The 17,250-nt window shown below is 40.2% G+C and overlaps 1 protein-coding gene across 4 annotated transcripts in view; it reads right to left on the bottom strand.

The window, feature by feature from the left end:
• The window catches only part of Zfp438 (zinc finger protein 438), a 121,256-nt gene that overhangs the window by 56,116 nt on the left and 47,890 nt on the right, over positions 1-17,250 (bottom strand). Inside the window, exon 1 of one of the 4 annotated variants that reach the window (XM_063276461.1) lies at positions 17,097-17,186. The exons of 1 other annotated variant lie outside the window; for it this stretch is intronic. The gene's annotated coding sequence lies outside the window, so the exon portion shown is untranslated. Of the gene's footprint in view, positions 1-7,570; positions 15,068-17,096; positions 17,187-17,250 lie in introns of those variants that run through there. 2 more of the 4 variants (XM_039095727.2, XM_017600559.3) reach the window with 2 other exon arrangements.

The following is a 17,250-nucleotide window of genomic DNA, read 5'->3' as shown; positions in this document are numbered from 1 at the left end:
GATTTTATTACACGTGCATCTTACTATTGGGGGTGGCATAAGTGTTTATTCTAAATACACCAGAGTCAGTTGGGCTCCTTTCCCAGAGTCAACACTAGACTAAGAAGAGCTGAGGCATGTGTGGGTCATCTCTAGAACCAACTATTACATCATCTACCAAGTATAAGGAAGGCACTATCCTAGTACACTGTCTGACCACCAGACAACATAGCTAGTAGTAATAGAAAGAAATCTGGGCATTAAACAAATATGTAAAACTAAATGACACTCCCAAATAATTGGGAGGTCAAAGAAGAAAAGGTCACAGGTAAATCAGGAAATATTATAAAGTTAAATTAACTTAAAACCTGATATACCAAAACTTCTTACAGGATACAGTAAGGAAAGGGCAATTTGTTACCAGAAATGGGACAGAGACGAGATGTGTAGCTCCACTCTTGTCACCATAATACCTGACAGTATTATCCACAGCCTATGGCAGGGCCTGAATACTTCCTGACCTGTCCTGATATACAGAACACCGCTGCTGCTCCTCCTCCTCCCGAGGACAAGGCCCTAAGCTCAGGCTAGATTTCTACAGGCTCTTGTTTCCTCAGCAATAAGGAAACAGCATTCTCCTGCATGTCTTTGTCTTAAGCAGATGTTCCTGCACTAACTTCTAACAAACCCAAGTCTCTTCTGTAATAACAACAGTAATATCATACGGCCTTGTAACTCCCTACAGCTGTAGCCCACCGGCCTGTTTAAATATTCCTTTTTGCAAATAAACTTCTGTGTAGCACTGCCTAAGTGCTCTTACTCATGTTCTTGCCTCCTGTTCATTCCTGTCTTGACATCCTGCCCATTCTCCAAGATGGTGTCTACCAATATCATCCACAGGGCCTGCTTGGTGTCTCTTACTTGACCTCTTAGCCCCAAATGACAAGTGCTCTCAACCTTCTAGTGCTGCTTGCTTCTCAGTATATGTGATGGACAGTGATGATTTTTTTCTCTAAGTAAACATTGGACCTCATCATATATATGCCTTCTCCCTAGTGAGTTTTACCCAGTTATAACTTTATTTATCACACTGACAGCTTAAAAGCCAGCCATTGGTATTCTTAATCTCCAGTTCAGACACCTATTTTCTGAGCTCCTACTTCTAAGCCTATAGGCTCCTGTCTGTCTGGGTGCTGAGCATGGGCCTTGCAGACAGGAATCTTTGATTCAAAACCTACCTCTCCCATTCACTGTCTGACATCAGGGAACTTTCTTAACACTCATGTCTCTCTCCCTTCTTAAACCATACAGTACCAACTGGCCCCACCCAATTCCTGCGGCTTACCTTGTTCTCCTCATCCCTGCATCTTCCCTCACCCCTGGAGTTCAAACTGCTCATTTCCTAGTTAGCTCTTACAGTCTCAGATTCCTGCTTACCTCCCCTCCCTAGGGAAGCAGAGAAAGGGAAAGGGCATTTAGAGAAAGAAGGGGAGAAGTATTGTAGTCAGACAGAATTAAAGAAAATACTCAACCATCCAGATGAGAAACCAAGCAGGGGCACACAGAGAGGAGGTTCCCATGGGGAACACTGAGCTGTAGGAAGAGCTAGATGAGTGATCATAAGCTGCACCAGGGGAAAATGTAAATAATAAGTTTTCGGCAATCAGAAGGAAACTGCCTGGTGCTTCCGCCCCTGCAGGTTTTTATCCGGATGAATACGGGTGCACAAAGATGTTCCCCTTTCCCACTGCAAACAGTCTCAGCACTGACTCACCTGTTCTTAGAATGCTCAGACACAGACAAACCTAACTGAAGTGACTAACATGTCAGAACTACTCTGTACTATTGATTAACAAGTCAGATTCAACAATGTAGCCTTTGCTACTTTTAAAGTGGCATTTTATAATATTTTGTCATATTATACACAAACAAAATATCAAAATACATTTTCACAGACTATTAGTAATGAAAAGGAATGAACTATCGATACATACAACAACTTGGAAGACTTTCAAGTGCATTATACTAAATAAAAACATACTCACTTAATAGTCTACTTACACATGCTGAAATATGAATACTATGAACATAGAGAAGATACCAGTAATTGGCAGGGCTTATGGATAGAAGTAGATAGGTGAGAGGCTAGGCAAACATGGCTATAAAAGGGCAACTTGAAGAATCTCTGTGATGGAAACCATCTTTGAACGTAGTTACAAAAAGCTATACCGCATATAAAAATTGCATGCATGAGCATATGTGCATGTGCACACACACAGAGTTTAAAAATAAAGAAATTTGATAAAAATGAATACTGTTTCAGAGTTAATACACTAGAGCAATGGCCCTGATGCCGTGACCCTTTAATACAGTTAACTCATACTGCAGTGACTCCTAACCCTAAAAGTACTTTGTTGCTACTTTATAGCTGTAATTTTGCTATTTTTGTGAATTGTAATGTCAAGGTCTAATATGCAAAATATCTGCTGTATGACTCCTGTGAAAGAGTCATTCAACCTCTCTCCAAAAGGGGTCATGTCCCACATGTTGAGAAGCTCTAGAGGTTACCACTAAGGGGAAACTAAGGAGGGTGTTTGTCAGGTATATTACTTATTGAAAGTTCATGTGCATCTATAATTATCTCAAATACAAATCTATGAGTGAAAAACAGTTTTATGGGTAGGGACAGAAAAGCTGTTTGGCATGTATGAGGCCATGGATTTCATAGCAGGAATTTCAAAATAAGAAATAAATGAGAGACAAACCAACAGACAGATACAATCCTTTAAACTTTGACGTCTAAAAGCATCTCCTCACTGGTAGCTGTTTTACTTGTCAATTTGACATAGTTCAGAATAATTTGGGAAGAGAGTCTCAGTGAGGGGTGACTAGATCCAGTTGATCTATAACCATGTATGTGGGGTATTATCTTGATTATGTTAGATGAGGTGGGGTGGGTGGGAAGACCCACGATGAATGTGGATACCATTTCCTGGGCTGGGTCCTGGACTCAGTGAAGAAGAGAGGGAGCTGATCACTTTTAAGCATGCGCACAGGCATTCTCTCTCTGCTCCTGACTGGATTGACCAGCTGCTTCTTGCTGCTTTGACTTCCATACAATAATGGACTGTAACCTGGAACTGTAGCTAAAATAAACCCTCTCCTTTGTTTTTTCCCTTTCTTTTTTATCACACAACAGAAACAAAACTAATACAAGCACATTCTCAAGAGTGTTATTCTCCTCACTCCTGGCCACAGACTCGACTCTTTCTACAAGTAGTCTCCAGTTTCTCCACATCCCATGTTGGTATCAGCTCCTGAAGAAAGGATACACAGGGTAGACATAGCTATCTTGAGGTTGTCCTGAACACAATAAAGAAGTTCTAGTATTTTAGAGAGGACATCTTGAAATGAACTTGAAGGTCTGAGATCATAATGACTCAGACAACTACTTATGACCTAAGAAAAACTGACTTCTTTGGTACTTTGAAGTGTTTAAAAAAAAGCCTCAGAATTAAATTACAAAGTTTGCACACTTGTTTATGCAGCTGGTCTTTTAAAACCTTGTGGTGCTTTAAGCCTACAATTCTAATGGGCTCACTGGTGACATTCCAATCCTTTGAAAAATAAATGAAATGTCATAAATCATTTGACAGTTCTTAAGCTTAGATTTTTATCATCACTCTAACTCCAAAAATAAAAAGCAATCTGAAGGGTCGGATCTTCTTAGTGCCCTACAAAGCTCAAGCAGAAGATAAATCATACTATTACATGTCATTTAGAACCCCACCTTTAATACTTGGGATTACATTGCCATAATGCCTGTGGTCACTCCCATGAGAATTCATACAAGTAGAACAACTTTTCTTCAAATACTGCAGAAATCTGGTCCTTCCTGTGATAAATGGGGCAGTAAGGCTTGGTGACTGCACTTGTGTATACTCAAATACTTCATATCCACACCTATATGGGCATCTTACTAGGTATCTGGAAGGCTAGATTTACTCCTAACCTCCATCCAGTACAATGCTGGATTACTTATAAAAAGTAAAATACTGACATAAGTCCTTTGAATTAAAAAAAAAGTGTTTTGAATGTCTGTCTACATACATACATATGTATGTATGTATGTATGTGTGTGTGTGTTCTCAAGACTGTAGGATACTCTTCTTTCATACTTCCATATAACTTTTAGAATTGATTCACCGCCCCCCCCCAAAAAAAAAGCAAAAACAACTGGGAGAAGATGATGGTGATTAGGCAGAATTAAGGAATGAAGTTGGGGGGAAAAGTCATGAAACCAAGTCTTACATTCCGTGAAAAAAAGGTCTCTTCATTTATTTGGATGTTCTGACTTCTTAGTTTTGATTTGCTGTTTTAACAATACAGATTTTTGTATGTTTTTTATTAAACATATTCCTAAATACTTTATTTTATTAAAAATAAGAAAAACATGTATTATTAATCATCATACTTTAAAAGTATGTCTCTCAGACTGCTGTATCATAGTCTTTCTGGAAATGTCTAACAAATCAAACTCAGAAGCTATTTTAATAGCACATTTCAAAAAACGGAACACTGACTCTAAACTTGGCAGTGAAAGGAATGAACAGATATATCTAACAAGCCCACGCTGTTAATGGAATAAGGTGGCTGTGTGAACTGCTCTCAGTTTCTCTCTACACTACAGAATAGATACTGTTCAGAAAGGGTACCTGAGAGCTGCAGTGTCGCCCATCCTTGAGGTAAGGGAGTCACACTGCCCAGCCGCTTTGCAGCCAGCTCTTCTAGTTAAGTCTCTGCCCAGTCATGACAGGGAATTTCAGACAGAAGATCAAAGCAGGAAGTAGTCACTGCTGACTAAGCAGTAGTCAGGATGCCCCACTTCTGGCCTGTATTGAGAGTCAGAGCTTTCTGATTTAGCTTTCCTGATCTCCCATCTTCTACTCAGGGCTATCAGTCCCTTCTTCCCCTTCCTTTGCTTCCCTTCTCCTTTCTTTTAATATTCCCGCCCCACCCTGTCTTTACCCCATTCTTTTTAACTTACCAAGACAGGTCTTGCTTTGTGTAGCCCAGGGTAGCCTCAAACAATCCTGCTCAGCTCCCCTTGTCTGACCTTTGACTGACTTCTGTTGGCTTCTCTTCTGGCTTTTCCTCTGCAAAGTCTTCTGTGCAGGCTTCTTGCTCAGATCTGTTCTCTTCGTGAAGCCTTTGTGTTTTATCGAGGTTTACTTTACTACTGCCCTCTTCCTTCATGTCCTTTACAAAGGACTTCTACAATAGAGGCCAGTGCTACAACTGTTTCCCTCCATCACTAAGCATCAATTCCCTATTCATGTGGATATCTTTCAATTTTTTTAGTTGGTGCGTGTATGTGCATGCCTGTACATACATATGCACAAGTCGAAAAGGGAACTGGAGTTACAGATGCCTGTGAGCTGCATGACAGGAGTGCTAGCAACCAAACCTAGGTATTCGGCAAGAGCAGCAAGCACTCAAGTGCTGATTCATTTTCTTTTTTATGCTTTGTGATCTTGATCACCTTTTTCGTATCAAGATATTATGTCAATTATTTTATAATGTATTCAATCTATGGTCCAACTTATACGTACCATGCCACTTTTTAAAGAAACCAGCATCCAGGCTGGGGAGATGACAGGTGCTCTACTACAGGACCTGGGGTCAGGTCCCAGCACCCACATAGTAATTCACAACTGTCTGAATTCCAGTCCCAGGGGTGTGATGCCTTCTTTTGTCCTCCATGGATATTGCATAGGCTACACACACACACACACACACACACACACACACACACACACACACACACACACACAGGCAAAATGTCCATACACATAAAATAAATAAAAAATTCTGTGTGATAAAAACAGAGCATTACAACCACCTTTGACCTCTTCTGTGCTCACAAACATGACAGAAAATGCCTGTGACAGGAAATTTTCAGTGCTTCAGCAGAGTCCAGTGCTGACAGAGCTCAGACTTTATTTCTGCTACTGGCCAACTTCAACTCTCTCTCTCCTGTTTCCATCTTTCTACCTTAAAGGACAGATGTAGAAATTTCAAGTTCCTATTTCTCCCACTGAGTCTCTCATAAGAGATGAGCTTCTTCATATATAATTTTTGGTTGGTTGGTTGTACATTTTTTTGAAGATATTTTATCCAAATCATTTCAGCAAGATCTAGAGACACAAAAGTCAGACAGAGGAAATTTGTCCAATTCATACTTACTTAGCTCAATCAAGGACACAGAGGAAAGTGAACACCTTTGAAGTCTTTTGTTTAATTCTCCATCTGTCTTGTTCTGGGTGTCTACAGGCTTTCTTGGATCACTTTTCCTTTCTATATCATAAGGCACTCTCCTCTCAGGCATTTAATATTTAATACAGCCCCTTTTACTCAGAGTCCAGCTGCTCTGTGCATGAGCTGGCCTTGGAGTTAAGAAGGCAAAGGTATATTTCATGCCTGTGGTGCCCAGTACTTTTGAATGTCATGATGTGCTATCCCATTCTTCTGAGCAACACAAAGGAGTTTAGAATTTTTCAAACTCAAGAATATAATAAGATATTTAACAAATTTAATTTGTTCTACACAGAAAAACACAAAGTTAATGTTTATTAGGCAAAATGATGGTAACAACCTTTATGGTTTTAAAGCCTCTGCCTAAGACTCTGTCAACTTCATTAGGATTGGTGTGAAAAACATTTCACCTTCATGTTCAGATAAAGCCTATGTACAAACAACTAATATTTATGGGTTTGCTCCTCAAGTATCTTGTTTAGATCCCGGCTCTCAGTGATGAGACTGCTGAGAAGTTCTGACCTTTCTACTTTGTGGAGAAGGGCCATGGTCTCAGAAACAGGTCAGTTCTGTCCTAAGAATCATTGACTGTCATCCACTAATAGTCCAGGTAAAGGATAAAAACCTTCAGCACTAAGACCATGTGTCTTGGCTACATCAAATCTTTATCCTGAAATCTATGTTTTAAAAAGTCTGTTTTTCTAGTGTTGGCTCAGTGAAGGCTTAAGAATTCCATTAAATTTAAGAAAACTTGCTGACTTACACTCAAGAGACTACATTGATGGTCACAGTGAACTTTTCTTTACAATCTTATAATTATGCTTCATTTCTCTGCATTAACTAAATATGTGGCCGACATACCTCTCTTGTTTTTTGATATCTCAAAGCACCTGCCTAGTTTCCCTAAGGTCCAGCAACTTTGCTGGGTTCTTTCAATATTTAGATTCACTCTGTCTTTTTATCTCAAAAAAAATATGTAAGGGTTGGCTTAATTTCACCAGTTTGGGAGTTTTGTTGTATCATTAATTCCATATATATGACAGACCTGTTCTATTTACTTCTTGAGATGTAGAAACTTCCAGGGTGATATAAAAAGGGGAGGGGGTTAAAATAATGCTACCTAAGAATGCACCTTTTATTAAGAACTATAGCAAGGCGCTGGTCTTTACCAGTTAAGAAATAAGAGTATTTGGGCACATGGAATTTATTCTATCATGAAACAAAGCAGTAAGTGGGAAATCTCACACAGCTACCTCTTCCACAGTGTATTACTTACTGTTAAACAGCATCTACATGAAACAGCTTCCTAAATACAGAGGAAGAAAGACTGCAGGAACAGTATCTTATGGTATCTAGGCAACACATGGTGTAGCTCAGTGCTCTATTTATTTCTATTAGAATTAGAATTCAGGCATGTGATGGTTGTCATGGTAGCATACATTAACACATTTGAGTTATAAAATCAAGTGAACTTTTACTGAAGGATGTTTGGTTTGTACAGTAAATTTACAAATTGAAGACTAGCCTTGCTAATTAGATTAAATAGGAGATATTTTCTGTAAATTGATGATCTACGTTTATAGGTGCAAGGATGTGAGGCATACACAATTAAAAATCCTCTAAAAACTATTAGGAAATGTATGTTAAAAATCAATAATATTCCTTACCACCTCTTCTATGCTTAATATTGGATTATATATAGGATGCCTCTTATATAGGAAGTAGTAAGATGAGCTGTCATTTGATGTATCTTAGCTAAGCCTTTTTGAAGCTTCCCCAGACTGGCAAATACCTTGGCAAACTGAGTGACTTCTGTTCCTTCCACAGGGCAACTGAGCTGTTAGTAAGGAATCCTTTTACTCTTGAGAAGGTCTCTCACAAGGCAGGCGGACCTTGAATTTGCTCTGTAACTGAGAATGACCTTTAACCCCCTATCCTCCTACCTGCACCTCCCAGCTGCTGGGGTCACAGGGCTGGGCCAGCTAGCCTGGTTTATGTAGTATGAAGACTGAACCCAAGGCTTTGTGCGTGCTGAGCATGAACTCTGTCCACTGAGTCACATCTCACCCCCCCCCCCTTTAATCCACTTACTTGAGGGTCTCCTTTACATTCAAGGAAAGTTTGTACCTTTTCAAAGAAAAGTTCTATGTTTTATTTAAGTCAATTATATTGTGTTGCTATGTAAATTGTATCTTTTAAAATTATACCTTTTAGACACTTTCCTTGCCCCCAAACTGTGGTTTTGCCTTCTATGGTTTTAGTTATCCAAAGTCAACCACGAAATGAAAATATTAAGTGGCATTTTCCAAAAATAAGAACACCTTAAGTTTTCAATTGTATACTCTGGTACTATACATCGGGATGGATTTTTCTCTGCACAGCATACGCACACTGCAAATCCTGCCTGCCTACTGGCCAGACACACCCTTTTCAACAGGCCCACTGTTTAGGATCACAGATGCAAGTAACCCTGTTTTATACAATCCTGACCCCCAAAACTTAGGAATATAGTAATGCTGGGATTTGAATATGCAGAAGCTATAGAATGCTCCTTTTGAGTAAAAAAGTGGAGCTTCCTCACTTAAAAACAACAATGAAGGGGACAACAACAACTGTATGTTAAAAATGCAGATATATAAAGCAAGGACAGATTTTCAAAAGAAAATCCTGCCTGCCAGCTTTGCTGCTGCACCTAAGAACTGCAAACTGCAAAAGGTGAGCTACAGTGCATGAGTGCTCAGCTAAAAGACAGCAGCTGTGTGGAAGAAGACAAACAAGAGGTGTTCCTGGGGCAATGCTCCAGAAGGACTGAGCCTCATGAAGAGTCAAGCACTGAGATGCGCATTTGAGGCAGTTAAGCGGTTGATTCTGAGGGAATAGGACAGGAGGCAAAGCAAGTGCTTAGCTGGGACAAATGCAGGCTCCTCACGAAAAAAGATGCACATAAGAGGCACTTGTAAAGACTGCATGGGCACAGAGCACAGGACATGGAGGAACAGATCAGCCCTGGAACCATGTGGTAGTGTTGTGGTGCAGAGCAAGACCAGGCACTGTGTGCAGAACAAAGAACCAAGACTTGCAAAAGCAAAACTAAGAATGATATTCTGAGACAAGGAGGAGCCATATTCACATCACTTTTGTTATTAATTGTATCATTAACAATTTGTTTTACTATACCTAACTTATAATTAAACTTTTTCATTGGCACATAAAGTAAAAACATGGTTATCCCTAGAGTTCAGTACTATCTGCTGCTTCAGACTGACATCTACTGGAAGATGAAACATACTCCCCACCAATAGAATCCACTATCCTCCTTTCACTGCCAGAAACCTGGTAGAGGCCACCTTAACCAAATTTAACTCCATCAGTAATAAGTCACGTTGTTATACTATACCTCTGATCTGATATGATATAATCCTGAGACAACATCAGACAAATTCCAGCTGAGGCCCACTCTACAGAACACATGACCACTACTCTTGAAAAATCTCAAGTCTCCAAAGACAAGAAAAAAGAAAGAAAGAAAGAAAGAAAGAAAGAAAGAAAGAAAGAAAGAAAGAAAGAAAGAAACTGCACACAACAGAACAGACTGAAGAGATGAACACTGGCCACAATGTGAGCCTCTGAAATGGGTCTGGACTAGAAGGACGCTGTAGAAAAACGGAAGCAATCAGAGGCAGTCTCAGGAACAGCTGCAGTCCACTCATGCTGTAGTTTTGGTAAAGGGCATGGCTTTGTGGGTACAGAGAACCACCATTCCATGCTCCATCTACCTCTTGCCACTGGTCTGCAGAAATGCAGCTGGTGCCCTTCTACTGGCTAGCTTCTTATCAAAAACCCTGACAAACTTGCCAGTTCATGTTAATAATGTACTTGTGGAATTCTGAAAAGATTTTTATTGTTTTATTTTATCTTAGACAATTTATATCCCATCTCATAATGGCATTTTATTTTCTTCTCATTTCTTGTGATGGCTATTCTTGGCTGTCAACCTGACTATAGCCAGAATGAATTACAATCCACAGAACTACAATCACGTCTGTGATCCAGATTTTGAAATTGGAAAACACAGGCCTTTAATCCAGATCTTGAGGCACGCATACAGTATGGGCCATACTGCTGGAGGCCTATATAAGGACAATGTACCTGCCAGTACATCTGCTGATGCCTACCCCTTCAGGATTCCAGAATATACAGAAGACCAGTTTAAACACCCAACCTCATGGGACTGAGCATCTCCTAGATTCTTAAACTTCCATTCAGAGCTGGCCACTGTTCAGTTAGTTGTACTGCAGCCTGTAAGTCATTCCAATACATTCCATATATGTGTGTGTAAATTTATATATTCCACAAGTTCTGTGCTAGAAAACCCTGACTAATACATTTGTACATCTTTTCTTTTAGTCTCTTCCCCTCACCATGACTTGACTTTCTGGACAGATCCTTTGGTATAAGACTAAATAAAAATGGTAATATCAGACATATTTTTCTTTATTTATGCTCACAACTTATTTTAATTTCATCAGGATTATGGGTAAATAAGGCCTTTTGGGTCTATTTCTACCATAGAAATAGCAATAACATTTTGTTTGAGTTTTAAATACTGAAATGTTAATCTAGGAAGCATAGATGAATAGATAATACAAAGGGACAGTATTAATATGAAGATGAAGAGTACGATATGGTATCCTACTAAAGTAGAATAAAAACTGTATTAACCTGCTCATGCCTTCTTCCCTGCCATAGTGTTTTAGCTGTCACTAGAAATTAGCTATCCAACCAGACACTAAATTACAAGCACTCTCTTCAGTACCAGATGCAGCCGGGTGAATGGTTCTCCCAAAAAATATTTCAGTGAAGTGTCTGGATATCAATCTCAAAGTGGAGGCTTTCTGGGCACAAAGGAGGCCTTTCATGATTTTTCTTGGGTGCTGGAAAGCCCAAAGGCCCACTGTTGAAGGTCACCATTACCCAGGAATGGCTCCAATACACTTTTACTAGCAGTGAATGATGTAGTAACCCTGAATTGGGTTTAGGCTCTTGCACATTTTGGAGGCTATTTATTACAGCAACTAATGACATCAACCCCTCTCCCCCCCAAAAAAACCCAACACAGTATCTTTCAAGAGCTGCTGATGTGGATAAATGGATGGCAACTGCTCAAATAGCCAGAGATGTGTAGGGTGAAGATGACAGAAAGGTGGCTGTGCCACATATGTCACACAGCATGTTTTCTAACACTACCTGCGAAAGGTAATTCATGGTGACACAGTGAAAAAGTGTTGCCAAAATCCTTTGAAAGCAGAGCTGGGCCCAATAAAGCACACAGCCCCTAATGTCCATATAAGCATGGTCTTAGGAAACACTAGGCAGGAAGAACTTTCCAGAAGGCAGAACTGAATCACAGAGAACAGCAAATAACGGAGTTCCTCTTAGAGGGCAGAACTGGAGTCTGACCAAGGATGTTTCTTCATGCTTCTCGACATCTATGCTCTGTGTGTTATTTGGTTCTAATCCCAAAAGCACTTCAGCTTCAAGAGATTAAACACAAGCTTGATTTGACAACTGGCCCTGACACAGTCAACTGTGGCCCCTGCATATAAAATGATTCTGGATAAAATAAACCTGAAGTGATCCTTGTATCCATCACTGAACTGACCGCCAGGAGGCCCTGCTTCTTTTTGGCCCTCACCACTGGCTGTAAGAACAGATAATTGAGATGTCTTAGGCTTCAGCTCCTTCATTTATAAAATGAGTAAGGTTTTTTTTTTGTAGTTCTAAATTCTAATTTAAATCATTGATATCACAAATTCAAAAGAAAACTACAATATAACCTATAAAATGTCAGAACCTGGGAACCCACATTAGAGGTTGGTCTGGGTTCTCAACAAATCCAGCTCAGCACAATTAAAAAAAAATTTTGACAAGCAAACATCCTGGCAGTCTGTCATCACTTTTCTGTATTGTTTGTGTCTCACCATAGTAGAGTAAGAAATTAACTCTTTCCCACCAGTGAAAGACATCTGCACTCTATTTCATGAAGCTGAGACACGATTCCTAAGGGGGAAGCAGCTACAGCACACTTCAAGATTTCCAGACTCCTGCAGCATTAACAGACCAGGTATACCAAAAAGTCCTAAAACATAGAATTTTAAATCTGAAAGAATCACATTAATGTAGTTTATTAGTTACAAAGTCAAAAACAGCATTAATTGGATCCTAATAGTATTAAGTAACTGAAATTTGAGAAAAAAAAACTATTATTTTCAACCTTCTTTAATCTTTAGAAGAAAGACACTTTTGGGAGTCTTATCACCAGTAAAATTTAAGAAAAAAGCTAATATTTTATAAAGACATGTTGTTAAAATAATTATCCAGCTTTTTACACATTTTACGGGTCAAAACATTTTTAGTTTCATTTTATTTGCTATGGTGCTGTGGGTGGAACACAGGAACTTGTAGACCTCATTTAAGAGATGAGAACCGGGATGGGGATTTAGCTCATGGTAGAGCGCTTGCCTAGCAAGCGCAAGGCCCTGGGTTTGGTCCCCAGCTCCAAAAAAAAAAAAAAAAAAAAAAAAAAAAAGAGATGAGAACTCTCAGGGCTTCACGCAGAAGGAATGGAAACAGGCAACCTCAGGAAGTAGGAGGTGGGGGACCCTCAAGAATATACCATTGACCAGGGAGGTGAGACTCTTAGGACTCAAAGGGAGGGACCTTCGATGAAATGCTGAATAGTGGGGAGAGGGAACATGTAGAGACCATCTCTAGTAGAAAGACAGGTCATCAAGTGGAGGGATGTGCTGCCACTCCACAGTCAAAAACTATGACCCAGTATAGATCCATTTTAAAAGAATTTCAGGGACAAAAATGAAGAAAAGACTGAGGGAAAGGAGGTCCAGTGACAGGCCCAAACTAGGATCCATCTCAAGGGGGGGCTCCAAGGTCTGACACTATAACTGATGCTATTGTGTGCTTAGACAGCAGCCTAGCATGGATGTCCTCTGAGAGGCCAAACAAGCAGCTGACCTAGATAGGTACAGATACTTACACCCAACCAATGGACAGAAGCCGGGGACCCCTGTGGTTAAATTAGGGAAAGGCTGAAAGAAACTGAGGAGGAGGGCAACCCCACAGGAAGACCAGCAGTCTCAACCTGGGCCCCAAGATCTTTCAGACCACTGGTGAGCCACCACCCAGGCAGCATTCAGTAGATGGCCTCAGACGGAGCAGAGGACTGCCTGGTCTGGTCTCAGTGAGAGAAGATGCACCTAACCCTAAAGAGACCTGGAGGCCTGGCAGGGTGGGGGTGGGGTGGACATCCTCTTGGATGTCTTGGAGACTGAGGAGGAATGGGATGAGGAACTGTCGGAGGGCAGACTGGGAGTGGGATAATGACTAGACTGTTAAGAAAAAAGGAAGATTAAGGATAATTTAAAAAAGAGAGAGATAAGAACCCAGAGTTTTCTACTCCAAATCCCTGTCATGAAAACAGGTAAATCATTTGTAAAGCCTGTTATCTCTTTTGGATATTTCCAACTGGTAAGTGATGTTAAATATCTCTTATTCTTATTCAGAATCCATTGGGTGTAACACTGTGTGTGTGTGTGTGTGTGTGTGTGTGTGTGTGTGTGTGTGTGTGTGTAACACATTTCACAGAGAGAATCACTTGGTCCTACCATACATTTCTACTATCTCCACACCCGTCTAGTTTCCTGTAGTTCAGGTTTTCTAGGGAAGAAAGTCCCTTCCATGCTATGAGTCAGCATGGTTCATAGTCACTAGGAAGGAATGCCCTAGTAAAGCACTGAATGAACATGATCCAAGCTGTCCTACTAGTGTATGTCCTTCCGAGGTAACACTGAGTGTTTGAAGAGTCACATACTGGGGACACAGGACAGCAGGAACTATGGTCCAGCAAGCTATCTTTCAGTTTATGTTGCTAAATTGGAAGGAAGACAATCTTAAGTAGGTAGTGGCAATCTTATTGACTAATATGCCTGTTTGAAAGTCATAAAGCAACCAACAGAGCTAAAAGAGTCCAGATGAGATCATTTGAATTCCTGGCATCAACCACATCTGAAGCCAGATATACCTGTGAAAACCAAAATTATATGAATAGCTGAGTTCCCTTTATTTTCAAAGACAGCTTAAACCAGCCCAGTACCCACATAGAGACCGAATCTTAATCAGATACAGGTTTTGTGTAAGTATCCGGCATGACCTTGGCATGCCTCAGGATCACTACCACTCCATTCCTAGCACCGACTGCCCTTACAATTTAATGGGTGCCCCAAATTTCTCACCTCTTTCATGTGTACTTTAAAGGAGCACAAATGGATTAGAATAGCTGTAACTATCTTTCAGCGTGTTCTATCCTGTAAACCATTAAAGTTTCCCAGAAACCTGAAAATAGTTTTGAAAGCAATTTTGTGAAAACATTTACAAAAAGGTGACTTGGTTCTAAACCTTCTAATTACAGGCACAATAGTTCAGAGACATCACACTGCTACTTAGAACCTTACTATCCTCATCAGCAATGAGCAGGTACCAGAGTCGAGACCTAGTTAGTGTGGCATGGGTGCTAATGGCTGCTTCTGACAAATGGCAAGACATACTCAGTGCACTGTCAGGATACACTCTGACCAAGGAGGTGGATAAAGCATAGCAATGTATTCTGGTTCACTAATGCTGGGAACAGGCAATATTAACCAACACTAGTTTTGCAAAGTTTGTAGCACTAGTAAAAACAAAATTCCACAAAATCTATATAAATCCGCCCCCCCCCCCCGTGTCTCTCATGGGCAGAGTTCGTGTGTGTGTGTGTGTGTGTGTGTGTGTGTGTGTGTGTGTGTGTGTGTGTGTGTACATGTGTGTTGGTCCAATGGGATGCCACAGGTCAACGTCAGATGTTGTTCCTTAGGAGCTGTCTATCTTGGTTTTTGTTGTTGTTGTTTTTGCTGTTATTGCTTTTGAGATAGGATCTCTCGATGCTCAATGTCAATTAGCACAGGAAGTTTTCCTGTCTTCCCTGTCCTCAGGTCCTCATGTTTGTATAGCAAGCACCATGCTGACTGAGCTATCTTTTCAGACTCTCAAATCATCCTAATGTATGCTTTCATTTGGGTTTTCTTTCTTCCATGTTTGTTTGATTTTGGTCATTTATTTTTCTGTTTGAAAAGAATCCCTCAAACCACTACTGCTTTTTCTATGTACTTATAAAATCATAGTGACTCTTATTAGCTGATTACACTCACAATCACCCACGTTGGTCAATTCAAACACAATACAGTACAGATTTTATAGAATGACATATAGGATTTGAAGAAGTTTGATGGAACTTGCTCAAGATTGTGAGTAACAGAAGTAAAGCCTGTGCTCAACTCTCTTGATTCTAAGTTAGTCTCTTATATTATATTGCCTTCTAAGTAAAATCATAAAGTCTTAAGACTAGGCTATTCAGACAGACTAACCTGCAACCAAAACTAGTTTCTGCCTTGACTTTGAGTTTTAGAAATCTCATTTCCTTGTTTGTGAAATTGAGTTCTACGACAAAACCTATATGAAGACTGCACAGAGTGGGCCCTGGATAAACACTCTGCTGCTTCTCCTCCTTCTCTATCAGATCCCAGTAAGTCAACTGTCAAGTGCAAACTTAGATATCTATTACAGAAGTAACTGAAAAGTATGTCAATATTGATGAAACATAAACTCTGTTAGCAGTCAAAAAGCTCACAGTAGAAACTGTTGCCATGAGTGTAGCATCACAGAATACCAAGAACACAGTCTTCAAAAAGTTATGATGTTAAGTTCTATCCATCCCCGACTTGGCATGTGTGGTATGTATTTATGTGTTGACTGCACTTGTGGAGGCAGGGGTTGACACTGGGTGTCTTCCTTGATCACTTTCCACCTGTTCACTGAGGTAGGATCTTGCTGTTTGAACCTACATTCTCTGTTTGGGAGGACCTGACCTAGCTAGCCAGCTTGCTCTGGGAATCCCCTTTCTCTGCCTCCCACACACTGGAATTACAGGCAGTCCTCATTTACTTGGTTGTTGGAGATTCAAACTCAGGGTCCTTATTACAAAGAAGTACTTACCCTCTGAATTCTCATTACTACCCATGTTGAACCTTTATAAAGAAGGGGGAATCCCATCAAAACCTCATGTTTTGTACTTACTCTCAACTGCTCATGATCTCCAAGGTAAACAATAAAAAACAAAGAGCTCAGGAATGTTCTATCATAGGACAGTTTGGGGACCACTAAATGTGGGTGTACTAAAGCAGCTATAAGGCCAAAGCAAGAGTCAATACCAGATTTGCCAAGGACCCAAGAGACCTGAACTTCTGGCTCCTGTAAGAATCTACTTTTCTGCTCACTCATACCCTTGCACAAGGATGGACCCAAGGTGTTTGTGACTGACACAAGCAAGTGATTGGCTAATGTGAAAGCAAGGGCTGTACTAAGCACAGACATGTGCTGGTAGGGAAGTACATGTATGAGGAGGATAGGCGTAAGGTTAGGAAGCAAATACAAATCTGCCACCAGAAAAGTAACTGATTACCAATTTAACTCACTAAAAACATTAAAATGCATAGCATGACTTAGAGCACTGCTTCAAATTTCAAGTTAATGCTGGAGAACAGTATGCCAACAACTACTTGCACATTTAACTCTTGACTCCTGAGGTGATCCTGCAGGACTAAGGCTGAGTTACTGCATATGTGGAAGGTTATTAAATGCTTTACAATGATTATGTTAAAGGTCATATTCCTCATACACATAACCTCACTTACTATTATGAGTTAGACATGTACATGAGCAGACAAAGGTCTCCTTCCATTAAATGCAAACTGGCTGAAATTACTTCTGAAGTTGCCAGGCTGTAAGAGAAAAGAGATAAAATCAATGAGGGTGAGGCTGTGTGAAACAAAGTGTACTGGGATCAAG

Source organism: Rattus norvegicus, chromosome 17, assembly GCF_036323735.1.
Source record: "Rattus norvegicus strain BN/NHsdMcwi chromosome 17, GRCr8, whole genome shotgun sequence".
Taxonomy (NCBI): Eukaryota; Metazoa; Chordata; class Mammalia; order Rodentia; family Muridae; genus Rattus; species Rattus norvegicus.
This window is presented reverse-complemented; position numbering and strand designations above follow the sequence as displayed.